At 39.0% G+C, this 22,355-nt stretch overlaps 1 protein-coding gene across 7 annotated transcripts in view; it reads left to right on the top strand.

Annotated features, from left to right (window-relative positions):
- B3GALT1 (beta-1,3-galactosyltransferase 1) overlaps positions 1-22,355 on the top strand; it is a 599,692-nt gene that overhangs the window by 445,444 nt on the left and 131,893 nt on the right. For 4 of the 7 annotated variants that reach the window (XM_043894696.1, XM_043894697.1, XM_043894700.1 and 1 more), the window contains one exon: positions 2,241-2,302. The exons of 1 other annotated variant lie outside the window; for it this stretch is intronic. The gene's annotated coding sequence lies outside the window, so the exon portion shown is untranslated. Of the gene's footprint in view, positions 1-2,240; positions 2,303-3,954; positions 4,049-22,355 lie in introns of all 7 variants that reach the window. 2 more of the 7 variants (XM_043894698.1, XM_043894703.1) reach the window with 1 other exon arrangement.

The following is a 22,355-nucleotide window of genomic DNA, read 5'->3' as shown; positions in this document are numbered from 1 at the left end:
TAGTTTCCATCTGTATTTCTTCTTTGGCGAGGTGTCTGTTAAGGTCTTTGGCCTATTTTTTTTAAGTCAGGATGTTTATTCTTATTTTAGAGTTTTAGGATTTCTTTATGTATTTTGGATAATAGACCTTTATCTGATAGACTTTGTCAAATATTTTCTCACTGTCTGTGACTTGTCTTCTCAGTCTCCTAGCAGTATCTTTTTGCAGAGCAGAAGTTTTTGATTTTTATGAGGCCCAGCTTATCAATTATTTCTTTCATGGATCATACCTCTGGTGTTATATCTAAAAAGTCATCAGTATACACAAGGTCATTTACATTTTCTCCTTAAAATATATTAGGAGTTACCTTCTAGGAGTTTTATAATTTCATGTATTACATTTAGGTCTGTGATCCATTTTGAATTAATTTTTGTGAAGGGTATAATGTCTGTGTCTAGATTTGTATTTTTGCATGTGGATGTCCAGTTATTCAATCAACATTTGTTGAAAAAAACTATCTTAGCATCATTGTATTTCTTTTGCTCCTTTGTCAAAGATCTGTATGGGGGTCTATTTCTGGGCTCTCTCTTCTGTTCCATGTATCTATTTGTCTATTCTTTTGCTAACATCACACTGTCTTAATTGTTGCAGCTTTGTCATAAGTCTTGAAATCAGGTAATGTCAGCCTTCTGACTTAGTTCTTCCCTTGAATATTGTGTTAGCTATTCTGGGTCTTTTGCATCTCGTGTAAGTTAAGAATCAGTTTGTTAATACCTACAGAATAATTTTCTGCAATTTTGATTGGGATTGCAGTTGAATTTATAGATAAATTTGGGAAGAGCTGGTATTTTGATGATATTAAGTATGAACATGTATTACCTCTCCATGAATTTAGTTCTTTGGCTTTGTTAATCAGAGTATTATTGTTTTCCTCACTTAGATCTTGCATATATTTTGTTACAAATACCTAAATATTTCGTATTTGTAGTGCTAATGTAAACAGTCTTGTTTTTTAAGGAATGTTTATTGAAACATGATATATTCACTCCTTTCAAATGTTAAGTTTGATTGATACTGACATATCAAACTAAGTAACCACCACCAAAACCAAGACACAGAATATGTCCATCATGCCAGTAAGTTCCTTGTCCCCTTGTAGTCAATCTTCTTCTTCCACTGTCAGCCTCTGACAAACATTGATTTAATTTCTCTCTCTATTATTTTACCTTTTCCAGAATATTATAGAAATTTAGTCAGATTGTCTTTAGCCATTTGTGTCATCTGACCTCTCTTTCAGATTCCACTTGTTCATTGTTGGTATATAGGAATGAAATTACTTTTTATGTAATTACTTCCTATCCTACAAACTTTCTATAATCATTATTAGTTCTGGGAGATTTTTTGTCAGTTCTTTTCAATTATCTGTGTAGATGATCATGTCAACTGACAACAAAGACATTTGTATTTCTTCTATTCAAATATATACACCTTTTATTTCCTTTACTTATCTTATTGCATTAGCTAGAACTTCTAATACAGTGTTGAAGAGGAGAGGTAAAAGGGGGCACCCTGTCTTGTACCTGATCTTAGTGAGAAAACTTCAAGTTTCTTACCATTAAATACAATGTTTATACATAGGATTTTTGTAGGTATTATTTATAAGTTAAGGAAATTCCCCTCTAATCCTTGTTTCCTGAGAGATTTAATCATGAATGGAACATTCATTTTATCACATGGTTTTTTCTGTATCTGTTGATATGATGATGTGATTTTTCTATTTTAGGCTGTTGATAATTATATTAACTGATTTTCAAGTGTTGAAGCACGTGATCATTGTGTATAACTTTTAACCTGAATGTGGCTGTGTACAAGCTCACTGCTGCTGCTGCTGCTAAGTCCCATCAGTCATGTCCGACTCTGTGCAACCCCATAGATGGCAGTCCACCAGGCTCCCCCGTCCCTGGGATTCTCCAGGCAAGAACACTGGAGTGGGTTGCCATTTCCTTCTCCAATGCATGAAAGGGAAAAGTGAAAGTGAAGTCACTCAGTTGTGTCCGACTCTTAGCGACCCCATGGACTGCAGCCTACCAGGCTCCTCCATCCATGGGATTTTCAAGGCAAGAGTACTGGAGTGGGGTGCCATTGCCTACAAACTCACTAGCTGCGTCAAAATAAATCTCTAACAAATTAGATTACTCTGTGCTTACTTGGGAAAACTTGGACTTGCATCAAGGCCCCTTCTCTTTTGTTGTTCTTCCAGATCCTGTTGTGGTTTCTATTGCAAATGAGTTTCTTTGAGCCATGAAGATTGCATGGTTGAAGGTAAGGTTGTCTCCATTTTAAACTCTAGAAGAAAGTATTACTTCCTGGTGGGAGTGACCCATCTCTAGTAACAAAGATTTAAGAAAGTAGTAGATTCAGAGTTAAATTTGTTTAAATAACAAATTGATAATTTATCTGCTGTCAATAGAAAAAAAATACCACATTAAAGGAAATTAGTGACCATTTAGAATAAAGAATGCCCATGTGAAAATATTAGATAAAGTTAGTCATTGGAGAAGGAAGCTGCATGATTTTTGCACATATGCACATGGCAATTGTTATCCTTTCTGAGCAGAATAGAGAAACAAGTATATGCATTCCTAAATTTTAGTTATAATACTTATTATTAATAACATCCAGAATTTACTTACAAATTCTCGTACTCATCCTCAAAATCTAGGACCAAATTAATGCACAGCTTATTAACGTATTATAAGCAAACTGAACACTGTAACTCTAGAACATGTACAAATTTCAAAATAAGATGTAAATAAGATATTGTGAAAGTTTTCTTGGAAAGAGGACTAATTGAACTGGGAATTTAAAATGAATCCCAATTCATTTTATAATTAATTATTGTTATAAAATGACATAAAAATTGTATAGTGTGTGGAAAGTTCATCAGAAAACACAATTTCATCATCCTAACAAACCTGTTACCTGTGTTATATGTCTTTCAAGCATGTTTTCACATGTATACATATATAGATTTTCGCTGTCAAAGCATCCCTACTCAGAGGAAGTCTGAAATTATACTAGGCTCCATAACTTTGATTTAACTTGAGTTTACTCATTTTCTATGTTTTTTGGTTAAAGGGTACGGTGGTCTCCATTTCAAGCTCTAGAAAAAAGTATCACTTCCTGTTGGGAGTGACCCATCTGTGTGTGTGTGTGTCCCACATCCTGTGTGTGTGTATATGTTGGGATTTTGTATATGTATATGTTTGGGATTTTTTTTTAATAGAATTATAATTGATTTCCAATGTTGTGTTAATTTATGCTGTATAGCAAAGCAGTTCAAATACACACACACACTTTTAAATTCTTGTCCATGATGGCTTATCACAGGATATTGAATATAGTTCTTTGTGCTATGTAGTAGGACCTATTGTTTATCCATTCTGTATATAGTAGTTTGCATCTGCTAACCCCAGCCTCCCACTCCATCCCTTCCCTAATCCTTCCCTTCTTGGCAAATAGAAGTCTGTTCTCTGTGTCTGTGAATCTGTTTCTGTTTCATAGGTAGGTTCATTTTTAGATTGCACATATAAGTGCTATCATATGGCATTTGTCTCTCTCTTTATGACTTACTTCACTTAGTATGATAATCTCTAGTTGCACAGTTTTGAGGTATTTTTTAAATGACATATGTTTTGCTACTTTGGTTATTTTATCAAATAATGTTTGATATACAGGCAGATTCAGTAAATTTCTTCTTGGTGTGCTGTCAAAGTAATATTAAACACTACGTGATTACAAGTATGTTTTTTGCACTCAAGTTCATGTCATATACTTTAACATAAACTTATTGAATCTAAAAGAATAAGATTCATTTCTGTGATCACCATTTGTTAGAATCCTATTCCCTACCTCTTATCTATAAAGGAGCACTGTGCAAATCCGCTCTGTTTGAGAGACCTGGTTCTTTTCAGAACAACGAGTGATAAAGGTGATGAGAAAGTGTGAGCTGTCCGCCAGGCGACAGTTCCCGCAGTGAGTGGGAAGGAGCCACAGCGCCTGACCAGAGTGAGTTGTGCCTCCTCTCTCGCTTGTCCAGATGAATTGTACCGTCAACACAACTGCATCACTGAAACTCGTGAATGAAAACCAACAGTATTTCTCCAAGCCTAAACTTCTAGCACCTATTTTCCTGTTCCATTCTGACAATGTGGTTAAAATGTGATTTTTTTAATGAGTTTTTTTTTTTATTATGAGTGCAACTCTGAAGATATATCAGGATAGACCATTTTGATAAAAATAGTACTTGTTTTATCTCAACATTTGCTATTTAAGAATTAGCTTTTTAGTGGTAAAATCACTTTTTGTTTGTTTATTTTTGTGGTTTTATACGGGCTACTTATTAATCTAATCATTTGTTTTTTGCTGGTAGAGGGTATATTATGGAGATAACCAGCTAAAACATCTGGATAAACAATGCAATTATCTGAATGTTTCACCTATATCATGCCTGACATCTGGATACTGGAAATTATTCTCAATTTCTCTTTGGATGACTCTAAGTGATACTAAACTCAATCACTCTTAGACACCACTTGCATTAAAACAACTCAGGTCATTCAACTTGCAGGGTATCCACGAAGTGAATCCCAGTTGGGCAGTTCAACAACAATAAAACGGCTGTTATACACAGTGGCATAGTCACTAAGGAAGAATTCCAGGGACAGTACACAGAATTGCTGGGAATTCTTGGCTCTCACCCCATTCACTTGCTCACTTACTCACTCTCTCACTTACCCAATAAGTACATGCAGTGCTGTTACAGACAGACTTTGGTTTTGGAAATGGAGTGGTATTATTTAAATTTCCTTCTAGAGAAAATTTCTCTGCTGCCCATTTACCCTCCATATTACCATTCTTAAACTTTTGGTTTGGCTATTTTTGACCCAATGTATTGTATGGAGCTTTCTGACTGGCAGTCCCTGCCTTTTATGTACCGGGAACACATTATTCTAAAAGCTACCCTAGAGAGGAGTGAAGAATACACCATCCACTTGGAGGATATGTTGAGGAGCCATCCTCACTGGAGCCATCCTGTGAGATTAACTTTCTCTTTGTGCTTTGTTATTGTTGGGGCTTCTCAGGTGGCTCAGTGGTAAAGAATCTGCCTGCTAATGCAGGAGACACAAGAGACTCTGGTTTGATCCCTGGGTGGGGAAGATCCACTGGAGGAGGAAATGGCAACCCACTCCAGTATTCCTGCCTAGAAAATTCCGTGCACAAAGAAGCCTGGTGGGCTGCAGTCCAAGGCTGGTGGGCTGTAGTCCATCGGGTTGCAGAGTCGGACACGACTGAGCAACTGAGCGTACATTGTTATTGTTGAGCATTCTCTCTCTCTCTCTCCGCCCTCCCCTGCCCTCCCTCTCCTTCTCCCTAAGTCTCATTTCAATCACAAAGTGCTCTGCAGGTGTGATTCATCATTGAAAATACACTCTTGTTACAGACAATTTAGTTTATGTGCTAGAGCAAATGCACAGTTACAGACAATTTATTTCATGCAACCAGGAAGTTTTGGTATAGGATCATAGCTCCTACTTGGACGAGCTAAGGACAACAGGAAAGGATTCAGCAGGTTTATGTACAGTTAAAGCAAAAGAAAGGGAAACAGTTTGTGAGCAGCTGAAGCGTTGCAGAAAAGGGAGAGTTTGTGTCTCTCACTGTCTGTACTGCCTTTGATCATTCTCCATTGTAGAAATTATTTTTGTGGACAGACAAAGGCAGAAGCAGAAAATGACAGTATAAATTAGAATTCATCCCTTGTCAGAAAACGACAGGTGTATCTTAAGAGAAGTATAACAGTGTGTGTTTTCTGCACGAACAACAACCTATGGGACCTAGAATCCAGGACGCAGCTGAGAATTGGTAGGACAAGAATCACAAGTCAAAATGGGGAAGGGAGGAGAAAATTGGGGAAAGCTTTGCACAGTGCCAGGGCCCAAGCCAAGGTTTCAAGACTTGAAAGATCCTACTCGGGACAGAAGAGGGAATCAGTACATTCTCAGAGATCTACTGGTTACTGACACATCTCAGAGCTGACAGCTTCCAGGGAGACACACACACACACACAGCCACACATACACACACCCTTCCCTGGCCCTGCAGACAGATGAAATTCAGTCCTATAGTAAAATAGAGGTTCTTTGTGACCCCAGGGACTATACAGTCCATGGAATTCTCCAGGCCAGAATACTGGAGTGGGTAGCTGTTCCCTTCTCCGGGCAATCTTCCCAACCCAGGGATCAAACCCAGGTCTCTCACATTGCAGGCAAATTCTTTACCATCTGGGCCACCAGGGAAGCCCGAGAATAGTGGAATAGGTAGCCTATCTCTTCTCCAGTGGATCTTCCTGACCCAGGAATCCAGCCGGGGTCTCCTGCATTACAGGTGCATTCTTTACTAGCTAAGCTATGAGGGTAGCTGAGAGCAGGCCAGGGTGGGTTTGTCATATGAGTTATATTATTTTCAACTTCTCATCTCTTTGGGGGTAAGCTTATATGCCTCCTTTCTTTTGATAATGGTAAATTCTTTTTTGATATTTTGATTGTATTCTTCACGGATATTGCCCTTGGATATAGTATTCTGAGTGAGTGAAAGTCACTCAGTCGTGTCTGACTCTTTGCGACCCCATGAACTGTATAGTCCATGGAATTCCCCAGGCCAGAATACTGGAGTGGGTAATCTTTCCTTTCTCCAGGGGATCTTCCCAACCCAGGGATCAAACCCAGGTCTCCCTCATTGCAGGCAGATTCTTTACCAGCTGAACCACAAGGGACGCCAAGAATACTGGAGTGGGTAGCCTATCCCTTCTCCAGTGGATCTTCCTAACCCAGGAATTGAACCAGGGTCTCCTGCAAATTCAGGTGGATTCTTTACCAACTGAACTGTCAGAGAAGCCCAGTATTCTATGTTGCTTTTATTGAAAATAAGAAATCTGTTTTGTGTAAAAGAGATAAAGAAGTTTACTAATTACTCTTCTCAGATGTTAATTATAGTACCAGTACTTATTTACTTGGAACCTTTGCATAATAATCACAGGCTTTGATGTAGGCTACAGTATTGATGTACTGTAATGTAAATATAAATTCCATTTGTATTAGAGAATTCCCTGCACAGCTACTCTGAAGTTAATGAATCTGTACAATACATCACAGGCTGAGTATTCCTTCCTCTTTTTGATGTGATGTGAGTGGATTATGTTATATAAACATTTGACCCTTTTTCTCAAACAAAGTCAAGAGGCTGAGATTATTCCAAGAGAAAGACTTGTGTCTTTAACTTGTCATTGATCACAGTTTACAATTCTCCAGATGTACTGAATAAGTAGAGAATATCAGATATTTGAAATTTTTCATTTAATTAGCTTTTAATTAGCTTTCTATGTCCTTTAATGAGAATCCCAGTTCTTTATATTCATACAGAGTTCATGACTCCTACCTTAATGCCACTGAAACCGGAATTTTAAATAATAATTGGTTACTTAAAATGTAGTAGCATGGTAGACAAGCTATAGTCTATGGCTTTGAATTAGCATGGTCTTTGATAAAGTTTTTATCCCACTGCTTTGGGAACCAGATGATTTAAGAAAGAGTTGTGTAAAATTATATAAAACCCAGAAGTAGCGAAAACGAGTTCTTAAATCATGTGACACAAATATTAGTGAACCAGATAAGTAAAAATTGACCTGGCCCAAGAATTACCCCTTTCCTTCACCTCCATCTCTAATCCACTCCCCCAAGATGGCCTAGCACAGTGTGGGGAAGAACAGACTCAATGAGCTAGTGAGTCAAAAAAATTTTACTAAAAAATCTAAATTCTTTAAAGGTAAAAATTCTACTCTTGCCTGAAATACTGTGGCTTTCTATAATATTGTCGAGGTCTTCTATAAAATGTCACTGAATTGATGTCGCCATTCACCATTTTGTGATGATTGATCTAAGATTGTGATGAATCTTGCCTTTGAACCTTATAGTAAAAATAGTTTAAAGGGTAAACAAAAAGAATTATAAGGCAGCAGGTGACATGTTTTACTACCAGAGAACAAAATATACTTAAGAAACCTACTTATGTTAGAACTGATGATTATTGATGTAGTCTCCTTATTAGGTAGTAATGTTAGCTAGGAAACTAAATGACTTGTTCAAAATTGCAAAGCAAGAGTTTTGTTTTCATTTAGTAAGTCCAGTAATATATATGTGTGTGTGTATGTATATATATATATATATATATATATATAAAATTCCATTGTGGGTTAGCTGGAAATATGAAGTATATTCCAAAGCATTGAAATTTCATCTTTTAATATTTTATTTGAAAGTATTTCCATTCTAAATTTATTTTCATACATTTAGTTTGGAATTCATCTCAATTAGCCAAATTTATACTGAGATTTTCCATCCTTGTAAATCTTTTTGCTCCAAAGAGAAAGCTTAACAGTATTGTTTATTGTTTCCTGTAAGCTGCAGACCAGTGAAATATTGAGAGAGAATGTTTATATTTGATACGTTTAAGTGATAAAGCTTCAATCAGTTACCTAAAGATAATATTTTAAAATGTAATATTTCTCACTAATATCAACAGATTTTCCTTGCATTTATCCTAGGCTTTTCATCTAATCCGATCATGCCTGGCTGCAGGGCAACTTCTCTTGTTGCTCTTGTTGTTCAGTTGCTCAGTCATGTCCAGCTCTTTGCGACCCCATGGACTGTAGCATGCCAGCCTCCCCTGTCCTCCACTATCTCCAGGAATTTGCTTAAACTCATGTCCACTGAGTCGGTGATGCCATCCAACCAGCTCATCCTCTGCCACCCCCTTCTCCTTTTGCCTTCGATCTTTTCCATCATCAGGATCTTTTCCAGTGAGTCAGCTTTTCACATCAGATGGCCAAAGTACTGAAGCTTCAACTTCAACGTCAGTCCTTCTAATGAATATTCAGGGTTGATTTCTTTTAGGATTGACTGGTTTGATCCCCTTGCAGTCCAAGGGACGCTCGAGAGTCTTCTCCAACACCACAGTTCGAAAACATCTATTCTTTGGTGCTCAGCCTTCTTTATGGTCCAACTCTCACATTCATACAGGACTACTGGAAAAACCTTAGCCTTGACTAAGCCTTGACTTAGCCTTCATCAGCAAAGTGTATCTCTCCTTTTTAATATGCTGTCTAGGTTGGTCACAGCTTTTCTTCCAAGGAGCAAGCATCTTTTGATTTCATGGCTGCAATCACCATCCACAGTGATTTTGGAATCCAAGAAAATAAAATCTGTCACTGCTTCCACTTTTTCCCCTTGTGTTTGCCAGGAAGTGATGGGACTAGATGCCTTGATCTTAGTTTTCTGATGTTGAGTTTCAAGCCAGTCTTTTCATTCTCCTCTTTCACCCTTATCAAAAGGCTCTTTAGTTCCTCTTCTCTTTCTGCCATTAGGATGGTATCACCTGCATATCTGAGGTTATTGATATTTCTCCTGGCAATCTTGATTCCAGCTTGGGCTTCATCCAGCCTGGCATTTCACATGATGTACTCTGCATAGAAGTTAAATAAGCAGGGTGACAATTTACAGCCTTGTCGTATTTCTTTCCCAATTTTGAACCAGTCAGTTGTTCCATGTCCGGTTCTAACTGTTGCTTCTTGACCACATACAGATTTCTCAGGAGATAGGTAAGATTGTCTGTTACTCCCATCTCTTAAAGAGTTTCCCACAGTTTGTTGTGATCCACACGGTCAAAGACTTTAGCATAGGGCACTTTCATCACAGGGTTATTCTAGAGGCACAAATGTAGGTGAACAGTGTGATCCTCACTAGTGTTATCTCTCAAGGTTTACTCCCAAGCTCAAAGCCAGTCCAGGGTGGGGAGAGTCCAAACTCTGAAGGGAGACCCTCATGTGCCAGATGGGTCACCCTACATCAAACCAAGTAAATATCTAAACCCCCATATCTCCGAGACAACATCTCATAGAAACTTAGAAACCAAGAATCTTTGCTCACTTTTACTCTGTTATTAAAAGACTGATTACTTATTCAGAAACACTTGAATTCTGGTGCCTCTGAGACAGTGTCTGTCAGACATTTTTACCTCTTTACCCTCTTAAAAATTATCGAGGCCTCCCAAAGGGCTTTTTATTGTGTGAGTTATATTTATGAATTTTTCCATATTAGATATTAAAATTGAAAGATGTATAACATTTTTGTTTAGTTTTAGGAAGAATAAGGTCATTCTATATTAAAAATAAATAAATTCCTTTTAAAAGAAAATAATTACATTTTCCAAAACAAGTTAATGAGGTGATGGCATAGTTTTATATTTAGCAAATCTCAATACTGTTTGGCCCAGTAGAAAACAACTGGATTCTCATATCTGCTCTTGCAGTCAATTTATTGTGATCAATAATTTTGTTTGAAGTTTTAGAAGAAAATCAAGCCCCATAGAAGTAAGCAGTTGGAAAGGAAAGGATCTTATTGACCTCCTAAAATTATATCAGAGACATACAAGGATCCAAGGACCTCACTTAGAGAATCTCTGCTCCAGAAAATACACGGTCTTATTTCATCCAGTGGTTGGAGAGCCTAACAACTGAAGAGCCCCAGTTTCATTATTCAGAAATTACAATGAGACTCTTTGTTCCAAGAATCACAAAAGTCCATCAGCCAAACACTGCTTTGTGAGAGGTGTTCTTGTAATTCAAAGCTTGTGTGTCCCAGCAGAGTCATTTTAGCCCACAGCCGTCTCCTATATTCTGATACACTGCCCTTCAGACATTTTAGAGTTCATAAAACCCTACATTCTGACATCTAGATGCCTTGAAACTTGAAGGACAATAGTCAGTTCAAACCTCTTATGTAAAGCCTTGGTATTTCTACCAATTCCCGGTAGAAAAGATCTGAGAAGATGTGTCCCAGTCCTGAGACACCATAGTACTTTGCAACCAAACACATTATGGGTATGGTTCTTTCATTCCCTTGCCAATGATAAATACCTTAATTTTTTGTGGTTCTGAAAGTGCTTGGTTGACTCCTGATCCTATATATATATATATATATATATATCTTTTCAGCTGTTGTCTTTTTCGTCAGGGATATATTTTGCATCTCCGGAATTTCTGAATGAATCATTTTAAACCAAATTACTTCTTCATAATGGAACCTCTTATCTCCCTTAAGATGTTATAGTTCAATTCCTTTATCTTTGAGATGACACCAAGAAGGACCAAATGACTTTCCCTAGGGTACACAGACAGAAGAACAGAATTTACATCTATCCCTTTATGAACTCTTAGCAATAGCATGGCTAGACTTTCTAGTGGACTGAACTAAATATGGCCCCATAATGGGAGCCACACTCATGACCTCCCAGAGTTGAAGCATTCTGTAATTGCCCCACCACTAACCCTAAATGCCAACATTGTATTAGTGTTAAGGGAGGTGGGGATCGTCCTGATAGAACCATAAATTGTTCAGGATCTCTAAGAATGAAGGGCAACCCTAAGTCAAACCAATTAAGGTCAGAGTAGATCTCTCCAAGAAAGAACCAGTTCTGAACAGTTCTGTCCAGTCAATATGCTATTGCTGACTTATATTTAGAATATTGAATGGGTAAAAATTTCTTCTGATATTAGGGATCAAATATGCCTTAATAGATCTTGATTCTTTAAGGCAGAGAGATGTTGGCTTCTCCATGAAATAGGTTTGAGTAATTCTTAGTTGCCTCCTTCTCAGGGAGGTAAAAAATGACTTCCCTTGGAGCTATCCATGGTGCTCATCTCAGGACATCATTTTTTCAGCCTGCTTTAGGCCCACTTAGGTCTACTACTTCCAAGTAGCTCTAGAATTTCAAGCTCCTTTGTGAGTCTTGTAATTATTGCTTGAAGCAGCACCTATGTTTTTCATACCCAGAGGCCTTATGCTGCAAGTTAATATCATCATCCCTGCTCCCTACCTGTTCCTCTCTTTCTTTGTGGCAGCTTTATCTTTTCGTGAATTTTCACCCCTGCCGTTGCTCCTGGCTTGGTCTCCACTAGTCCAGGCACACTGCCCTGCCTGAGACAAAGCAGCAGCCAAGGCTCATCTCAAGAGTAAACAGTAAGCATGATTCAATGATGACCGGAGAAACCACCTTGCCCTAGAGCCTTTTTCCCTTGTAGACTTGCAGTTTGACAAAGCTCACATTTGGTGATGCAGCATTGAAGAACAACAGTGACTGGATTTGTAAATCCAGGCACTGGGTTAGATACTTTATCTAATTAACATTCACAACATCCCCTTGAGGTAAATATCACTATCCCCCAATTTATGGTCAAAAGAACCAAGACTCCAAGAAGTTAATAACATGTCTAACTTAGAACTAGTATGTGGCAGAGGCAGTTTTATCTTTCAGTCTATCTGACTCTGCACCCAGTGCATTCTGCAAGGCTGAATGCAGTCTACAAGAATTTCAGGTATCTTTAAATTCATTGCTATTTACATGTAATCAACATTTGACATTTGGTCTTTAATATGTCTTTGATTTAGGTATTCCATCATTTCTTTTTTTTTTTTATTAGTTGGAGGCTAATTACTTCACAACATTTCAGTGGGTTTTGTCATACATTGACATGAATCAGCCATGGAGTTAAATGTATTCCCCATCCCGATCCCCCCTCCCACCTCCCTCTCCACCCAATTCCTCTGGGTCTTCCCAGTGCACCAGGCCCGAGCACTTGTCTCATGCATCCAGCCTGGTCTGGTGATCTGTTTCACCCTAGATAATATACATGTTTCGATGCTGTTCTCTCGAAACATCCCACCCTCGCCTTCTCCCACAGAGTCCAAATTTCTGTTCTGTACATCTGATACTCCATCATTTCTGTGTCACATGTTCATTCACCCTTAACTAAGGTTAAAGAAGATGTATATTCTTTACAAACAACTGATTGAGTGCAGGTATAAAGCTGTGTCATCATAAACATCTAACCCCTCTCTCTATACCATGTAACAGACAATTAAATCACAGTGATTTGCTCGAGGCCAGAAGCTCACTGACCATCACAAGGCATCTATACTTTTTTTGAGCTTAAGCGATATCATTAACAACACAAAGCCCTAAAGCCAGTGTGAAGCGAAATTTTATAAGTGATGGAGTTAAGCTTTGTCCTTTGGGAGGTAGAAGTGATTATCTTCATCAGGTTTTCACACTTTTCCAGTTCATTTTCTAGTTTCACTTAATCTTCAGCCTCTCATAATTTCAAAGTCCCAGGGCTCAGAGAACTAATAGTGGGCTAAGCACTTTGTTGACCAGCCAACTGGTCTTTTACCTGTGATGTGATGCCATTGGTGAGGAGCTTACCTCATCCTTCTTTTAACATACTCAACAGATGGCTTTTGGTGGATATATAGACTCCTCTTTTATGTCATTTCATAGGACTTTTTCTTTTTTTGTACTGTTTTTCTTAAAATATTACATATTTACTATCAAAATAAAATGTGAAAGAGAACATTCATCCAAATTTTATTCCAAGTTGAGGACTTCATTTTAACTGTGCGGAACAGCAGTCAAAGGTTGTCTTCACCATTCCCACAAGGCCCGAAGGTCCTCTTTACTTTTAAAGTACCCAGGCATGTCCCAAGGTCACTGCACAGTGGTGGGACAAGGACTTTTGGTATCTGCGAGGCATGGCTCCCACTCCTATGGTCAAGTGCCCACCCAGAGACCTTTAAGCCTGCTCTCCAGACCTGCTCCAAAGTGTTCCTGAGATCTAAGTGCCTCTCTGTAAGTAGTGGCCGTGCCTTTAGCACACTTGTCAGCCTTGTCCCCTGGCAGTGGCCCTTGCCACACCACTTGCCCTGCTGGGACTCCTCTCTTTACCCTTCTTCCTCAGCCTCCCCTTCTGTTTCTGCTTTCATTCCTTTAATTCCTTCCCATCAAAGCCCTATTTCCTTATCATTAGTGATTCTTGGACACTCTGGAAATATTTTAAAATTTCTTAAATCCAAAGTTGACACCATTAACTACCAAAAAAAAGAAAATGTTTCACTTCTGAACGGCAGTGAGTGAACTCTTTCCTTCAGAACACACCCTTTAATCCCTATAAAGCAAGAGAATTGCCTGTGTTCTTTCCTGGAGAGTATTATATTCCCCACCCTGAATAGGTCTAATTATCAATTCAAGGTTAAGGGCTCCTTTCATATCAGCAAAGGGTTAAATGTTTATACCCCAGTCTATACATATGAAAGAATGTGATTAAATATCACCTAAATTCTCGGTTTCCAAGAACACCATGTTATATGGTGTTACAGAATGAATGTTTACATCTCCTCAAAGTTGAAGCTCTAATCACATCCCACCCTCAGTGTGATGATGTTGGGAAGTGGGGTCTTTGGGAGTTAATTAGTTTTAGATGGTGTCTTGAGGGTGGGGCCCTCCTAATGGGATTAGTGTCTCTATAAGAAGAGGAAGCAGTCAGACCTCTCTGTCTCGTCCACTTGTGAGGACACAGGAAGAAAACTGCAGGTCAGGAATAGAGCCCTCACCAGAAGCCAACCATGCTGCACTCTGATTTTGAACTTCAAGTCTCCAGAGCTCTGAGAAAAAAAAAAAAATGTGCTTTTTAAGTTTCCTATTCTATAGTACTCTGTTAGGGCAACCCAAGCAAACCAAGACATACTATCTTCCGTATGCATTTCTTTGTTTATTCATTCATTCATTCTACTTTTAAATTAAAATCACATTTATGCTACATGGTATTTTTAACCTTTTCTATTTCATAATTCCTGATGATGCCATACCATACTATTACATGTCCCTGTCTTTTGTATTAGTTAACTGGGGCTGGCTACTGAAACAGATTACCACAAACTTGATAATTTAAAACAACAGAAGTTTATTGCATCACAGTTCTGGAGGCCAGAAGTCTAAAATCAAGGCTTTTGACAGGACTGAACTGTCCCCTGAGATTCTAGGCAGAAACTAGTCCTTGCCTCCTCTAGCCTGTGTTGGATGCCGCTGTTCATTGGATTTTTGCTATGTCACTTGAAAAACTCCACCTTCATCTTCATAGTGCCTTCTCCACTGTATGTGTGTGTCTATCTCAAAATTCCCTCTGCCCCTTCTGAATAAGCATAGTTGTGAAAATTTTAGGGCCCCCTAAAATAAATTAAACACCTAGTCTCAAGATCCTTCATTTAATCACATTTTTTTGCCATCAAAGGTAATAATAAGGTAACTATTTTGCCACATGAGTTATTATTCCCAGGTTCTGAGGATTAGAAAGAAAATTCACATTTGGGGGGAGTGGCATCTTTTTTCAGCTTACCACAGTCCATCTTCTTGCCCCCAAAGATTCACATCCATCCTACATCCTATCCCAATATCCTCCCAAGTCTCAACTCATAGCATCAGTATAAGCATAAAACTTACATCTAAGGATTATTGGCTCAGAAGTCCTAAGTCTCATTGTGTAAATCACCTAAACCATGTAGGTGTGAGGATGGGTATGTTTCATTGTGGGGCAAACTTCTTTTCTATCTGTGGACCTATTAAACTAGAAATAAAGTTATTTACTTCCAAATTACAGTGGTGGGACAGGCATAGAATAACCCTTAGAGACATTTCCATTCCATAAGGGAAAAAAATGAAAGAACGTGGTGTCCGTCATTCATAGTCATACATTTTTGCTGGCCACCAATAGTTCTACATTTTTTCCCAGTGACATGACACTTCTCATAAGATGGGATCTTTATCTTGACGTTTCCCCACTCTTAGGGTTGATATTAAATTTTGGAGGCAAATCAAAAGACCCCAAAAGCCATATAGGTTTTCTTTTCACTCTATTTAGTTTTGGTTTTTTCTTACTTGTATTATAAATAAATGAAAGTTAAACAGCTTCTCTTGAAAGTCAGTCAGAAGCTTTTGATAAGCTAGTGCTTGAGTGAGAGTCCTCCATGTTGTATGAATCAGCCAGGCTAGCTTCTCCTGGCCTTGAATATTCTGTAATGTATTCCTAAGATTTGGCTATTTCTAGTGCCTTTAATTGCATCGTCTGATATGCAGCAGACACAATCTTCTGTGCACACAGTATTTTGCATGTCAAAGTAGTATCAAAGTGTATTTTTAGACAATTAAAATGACAACTAAAATTACAATTAGAAGTGCAAGCTTGTTAAAAATGAAACATATATGGTGGTACCATTACAAATAGCTCAACTGAGGTAGCACACAGGTAACAGAAACTCCTCTTTTTACATATAGCCAAGGCTTCCCTGGTGGCTCAGTGGTAAAGAATCTGCCTGCCAATTCAGGAGACATGAGTTCGATCCCTGGGTTGGGAGGATCCCCTGGAAAAGGGAATGGCAACTCACTCCAGTATTCTTGCCTAGGACATCCCATAAACAGAGGAGCCTGGCAGGCTACAGTCCATGAGATCACAGTGTTGGGCACAACTTAGCAACTGACTACGCACGCACACACATTTGCATGCCCAGGCAAAATAAGTGACAACTTACTCATCTGCTTAGTAACTGTTGAATTGTCTCAAGATTGATTGTGAGATACTTCCCAATTTCAGAAATGTCAAACAGCAACCTATGTGTATCTTAGACTTTAGGATATGGTATTTCCATATAATTAAATATTTTTTATAGTATCATTTTTAATGGCTGCATATTATTTTACTGTCTGGATGCATACAACTTGTCTCTTATTAAGTAGTTTGTTTTCAGTCTTTCTATTATTGAAGTTTTCAGTAATTATCCTGGCACTGAAATGGAGCTCAGATATTTAACATTTATTCCAGAAAATATCTTAATGGGAATTAAGTATTCTGGATTAGTATGCTAACAAAACTACCATTTTTATCTCAATTCCTTATTTGTTTTCTTCATTACTCTCATTTTAACTTACCAGTGTGTTCTTTGTTTGGAGAAACTGACTAGGTAGTTCATCAGTTACTCATACCTTATCCTTACACTTGCTGTTCAGTCGCTCAGTTGTGTCCAGCTCTTTGACTCCTTGGGCTGCTGCATGCCAGGCTTCCCTGTCCTTCACTATCTCCTGGAGTTTGTTCAAACTCATCCATTTAATCATGATGCCATCCAACCACCTCATCCTCTGTCACCCCCTTCTCCTCCTGCCTTCAATCTTTCCCAGCATCAGGGTCTTTTCCAATGAGTCAGCTCTTTGCATCAGGTGGCCAAAGTATTGGAGCTTCAGCTTTAGCATCAGTCCTTCCAAAGAGTATTCAGGGTTGATTTCCTTTAGGATAGACTAGTTTGATCTCCTTGCAGTGCAATGGACTCTCAAGAATCTTCTCCAACAACACAGTCAGCAAAAATCAGTTCTTCAGTGCTCAGCCTTCTTTATGGTCCAACTCGCACATCCATACATGACTACAGGAAAAACCATAGCTTTGACTATAGGGACCTTTGCCGGCAAAGTAATGTCTCTGCTTTTTAATATGCTATCCAGGTTGGTCATAGCTTTTCTTCCAAGGAGCAAGCCTCTTTTAAATTCATGGCTGCATGCACTAGAAAGACCCAAGGAAAGAGGCTTGGACTTGGTGGCTATGAGAAAAGAGAGATTAAAGGGAAAGGCCTGGACCATGAGAGAGGGTCACTGAAGTCCAGTCCTGCCCACTTAGAGAACCACCTAAGAATCAATAGAGAATATACTGGTTGAATGAGCAGGTGGTGACACATGCTGAGAAGAATGATGGAGGATGTTGTCTTAATATACACCAGGGATTCAGCTGATCAAGACACATAATTTTACACCCTCACCACTATTCTTTCTCTGCTGTAAGATGACAAGTGCAAATAGTGGACACAAGGATGATGCCAGAGAGGGAAGAGCTCTGGAAAGTAGAAGGAGCGTGTGGACCCCTGAATCACTGGCTCAGTGTTTGTATTCATTAGTAGAAGAGGAGGGTGACAGCCTGGAATTGTGTATAGGAGTGCACCTCACCAGGGGCAGCCATGGAAACTTCCGCTGAGAGTAACAATCATTTGATCCATATATTTTCCCCTCTCCCTATTATCTCAAGCTTCTCTTTAAAGTTTTTGTTGTTGTTGTTTTAATTGAAATAATTGATATACAATGTTGTATTAAATTCTTCTATACAGAAAAGTGATTCAGTTACCTATATATTTTCTTTTTCATTTTCTTTTCCGTTATGGCTTATCACAGGATAGTGAATATAGTTTTCCCTATGCTATAAAGTAGGATCTTGTTGTTTATCCATACTATATATAGTAGTTTGCATCTGCTAATCCCAAAGTCCCAATCGTTCCCTCCCTTACTCCCACCCCTTGGCAACCATAAGTCCAGGTTTATTTTTCCAACATGTTGCTTTACCAAATACTACTATTCATTTTGATCAGTCACCATATCCCTCCATTGTTTCCAGTGTATTCTCAATGGTCTCTTCATCCGGTCTGCTTCCTGTACACTTAGATTCAGATCAGACTCAAGCTGGTGCAAAAGAGTCACGTACAGAGGTGAAGCAGGCAAAACCCCTTTGAGAAAAAAAGTGTGAGAAGAGCTCAGGGGCATCCACTGACTTGGCGAAGCTGCGGGTGGTGGCCAAGTGCCCCCACTGAGGTCTCTAATTAGGCCGATTCCTTCTTCAAAGACAGACTCCTGTGTATGTATGGTGTGCATGAGGCATTCTGGCTCTTGTATCTGACCTGCAGTACCCAGAAGGATGCCAGACCCGCATGGTCCAGGCTCCAAAAGGAAGAACAGAGCCCATTGTCTCTTGATAAAAGCCTAAAATAGAACTGCCCTTTTCGGTGCTGCATGACATTGGAAAAGCTCAACTCCATCTTCTGATTTACTGTAACTACTGGGCTGTGTGTTCACAGTGTTGCTCTCTAGGTTTCTCTGACTCTATTTCAGAGTCCTTTCTTCATGTATAGTGAGATACATCTTTTTCGGGGTTGAATCACATTTTATTTTTTTTGTTTGTTTTAAGCTAAATTTAGTACAGTGTGTCTCAGTTCTTAATGGTGTTGGCAACAATTCCCAAATTAAAAAGCTCTTCAGATTTCACTAGCAACGTGTTGTTTTCTCGCTTTTTTCAAACATTCTCATGGTGTTAACATAATAACTAATATTTGTACAGTGCTTTGCAGTTTATGAAATACTTTAAAACCCATTATCGTCTGACAGGGAATATTATTCCGAACTCTTTTACCAAGGCAGAGGGTGAGGCTTAAAGATATAACTGGTTTGTTGAAGGGTACACAACCACTCAGAGCTGACATTGAAGCAGGTCTTCTGGCTCCAAATGTCATGTCCTTCATATCACATAGCGCTGCCTCCGTAGTGTCTGTCCATGGGTTTCCACATGAGACATCATACATAGAAAATGTAAGTGTTATTATTTAACATGTAAGAGAATACAAAGGTCCATGTAGTCAAAGCTATGGGTTTTTCCAGTGATCATGTATGAATGTGAGAGTTGGACCAAAAAGAAGGCTGAGCGCCAAAGAATTGATGCTTTTGAACTATGGTGTTGGAGAAGACTCTTGAGAGTCCCTTGCACTGCAAGGAGATCAAACCAGTCCATCATAAAGGAAATCAGTCCTGAATATTCATTAGAAAGACTGATGCTGAAGCTCCAGTACTTTGGGCACCTGATATTAAGAGCAGACTCATTGGAAAAGACCCTGATGCTGAGAAAGATTGAAGGCAGGAGGAGAAGGGGATGACAGAGGATGAGATGGTTAGATGACTCAATGGACATGAATTTGAGCAAGCTCTGAGAGACAGTAAAGGACAGGGAAGCCTTGCATGCTGCAGTCTATAGAGTCGCAAACAGATATGACTGACGGACTGAACAACAGCAAGAGAATAACTTTCAGCATCTAGAAAGATGTGCCAAATGTTAGTTTTGGTCAAAAATGGATCATTTTGCTCTTGTTCACATGAAAATCATACACACAGAAGCAGTAGCTGATGCTTTTAAAGATATTAATAAGTTCACATTTACAGAGTAGTTACCATACACCATGTTTACCATAGACTCAGAACTTTCCAAATACTCTTTCAATTAATAATCACACAAACCCATGAAAGGAAGCACTAGGGTCTTAGCTCAGGCTTCTCTAACAGAATCCTACAGACCAAGGAGATAGTTTAAGCATTTTATCCCCACAATTCTGGAGGAATTCCAAGATCACAGATGTGCCGGAATGATTGAGTTCTTGGGCGAACCCTCTTCCTGCTTCCGAGAGAGCTGCCTTCTCCCTGTATTCTCACATGGCAGAAAGAGGTCCCTTCCTCTTCTTATGAGGACACTAGTCCCATCATTGGGGCTTCACCTTAATGACCCTATTACCTAGCCACCTCCCAAATCTTACGTCTTAAAAATACTGTTACGTTTAAGGGTTAGACCTTCAGCATGTGAATTTGGAAGGAGAATGCAAACAGACCATAGCAACGAGGATTATCCTCATTTTGTAGACAAGCAGATGAGTTGTAAGAGATTGTGTAAGTCACTCAAGCTAGTAAGTAGTAGGCTGGGAACTTGACCCCGGGAAAAAATGGCTCCTGTGAGCAGAGTCTTCACTAAACCATAAGGATTAAGATGTCCGGTTCTATAAGCAAGCTTAGGTTAGAGCTTTAGCTGCACTTGCAACTAGCTGTATTAAATTGGGTGAATATTTAATCTCTCTGAATGCTGGTTTTTTTTTCATCTGTGAAATGACTAAATAAGTTAACCAAAATTGACACCTGATTAGGAGTCAATAAGTAGGAGCTAGTATTGTTCTACTGATGCTACACACAGCTTCATTTGTTTATTTCTGAACTACATACTGAACACCTGCCATGTGTGTCAGATTTTCTTTGCACACTCATTATTTACAAGTTCCATCTCCTCAGTACCCCCAAGGTAAGCACACCCAAGGTTAACCAGGAACTTTCCCTTCTTTCTTGCCTTTGAAGGACCCTCTCACCATATGGAGGCAGGATTACTCACTTTTAGCTTCCTGTCATTGCTGTTGTTGAAAATGAATTGGTAACTCCATCATCTTTTGGTTTGCAACATTGTATCTCTGCCTAATGCCTCCTCCTTAAAATCGTTGGAATTCCTATGACTATTTTCCAGGGCTGATAGAGGACACCCTCTGTGAGGAAAATCAGTGTGTTTCACTGCAGACATCCCCCATTTATGAAACATGGTTTAAAACCAAAAGCTTCCATCTTTGAGGCCCCTCTTTCTTTCTGTTCTGCTTTCTTTTCTGCTTATAGAAAATCATGGGCTGATTAATGCCTCAGAGTCAGAAAGGTGGTTGTTGGTTGGTTCTCTACCCTTAAGTGGCTTTGTTCCCAGGCCCCTTAGCCCTGACTGTCAATTGTCTTTCCCCAAGATTTTTGTTTTCTCCATTCCTCAGCCCTTAAAACTTACGCAGCAAACTTTCATTTTCCTTTTGACCTGCAAGGATTTGGGGAAAACACTTGTTCAGTCTCACTGTGCTCAGCAGGAAGGGCAGTGTTTTTATACATAAAATCACAGTTTACATAAGGCTCTTCTTATAAGGCCAAGAACAAAAACTCTTAAGTTCAACGTCAAACCTGATACCATTATGATAAGACAAATGCAAAATGCCTTTAATTGGAACAGATGTTTTATGATCTGAATATTTATGTAAATTCAGACCACACAGCCCATGTAGCCAAAAGTAGAATACAGTGAGGCATAAAATTGTAAATTGCTCGTGTAGATGAGGCTTATTGATATTATAAAATGTCATGGTAAAACTTTTTGTCAAATCTCCTCATTTTGCCACACCATATTAAAAAAAATAATAATAATAAAACAGAATTGTGAGTAATACTGATGTAATTGACATGGACTCTCTGGATTCACAGCGCTCACTCCAGACACTTAGGGTTCAACCTTCAGCAGGTGGCTTGAATTAAGACCTGGAGAGCCTTCCCACAGCAGTGAAGCTGACACGCAGGAAGATCTGCCATTGGCAAGGATTTAGCTTCACCTGGAAATACGCTGCCGGTGTGGAAACTGCTGAATCTGATAATGGTGTGGCTGTAACGTTAGCGAAACAGCCGCTTCCTTTAAAAATCCCTAATGTTTTTGTGTAGAACTAAAACATGGTCGGTTTGGTGGGAAACCCATAATTGAATGAAGTAAGGAGAAACAGATAGAAAAGGGGGAAGGCAAATGAATCCGTTGATTCGTTATTTACTTAACATGAGCAAAACCTGATGTTCTTTAATAGAAGGTATTGCTCTTACTCGGGGTTCCCTGGTGGCTCAGATGGTAAAGAATCTGCCTACAGTGTGGGAGACCTGGGTTCAGTCCCTGGGTTGGGAAGATCCCCTGAAGGAG

The sequence above is a fragment of the Cervus elaphus genome, chromosome 33 (assembly GCF_910594005.1).
Source record: "Cervus elaphus chromosome 33, mCerEla1.1, whole genome shotgun sequence".
In the NCBI taxonomy this organism is placed as follows: domain Eukaryota; kingdom Metazoa; phylum Chordata; class Mammalia; order Artiodactyla; family Cervidae; genus Cervus; species Cervus elaphus.
This window is presented reverse-complemented; position numbering and strand designations above follow the sequence as displayed.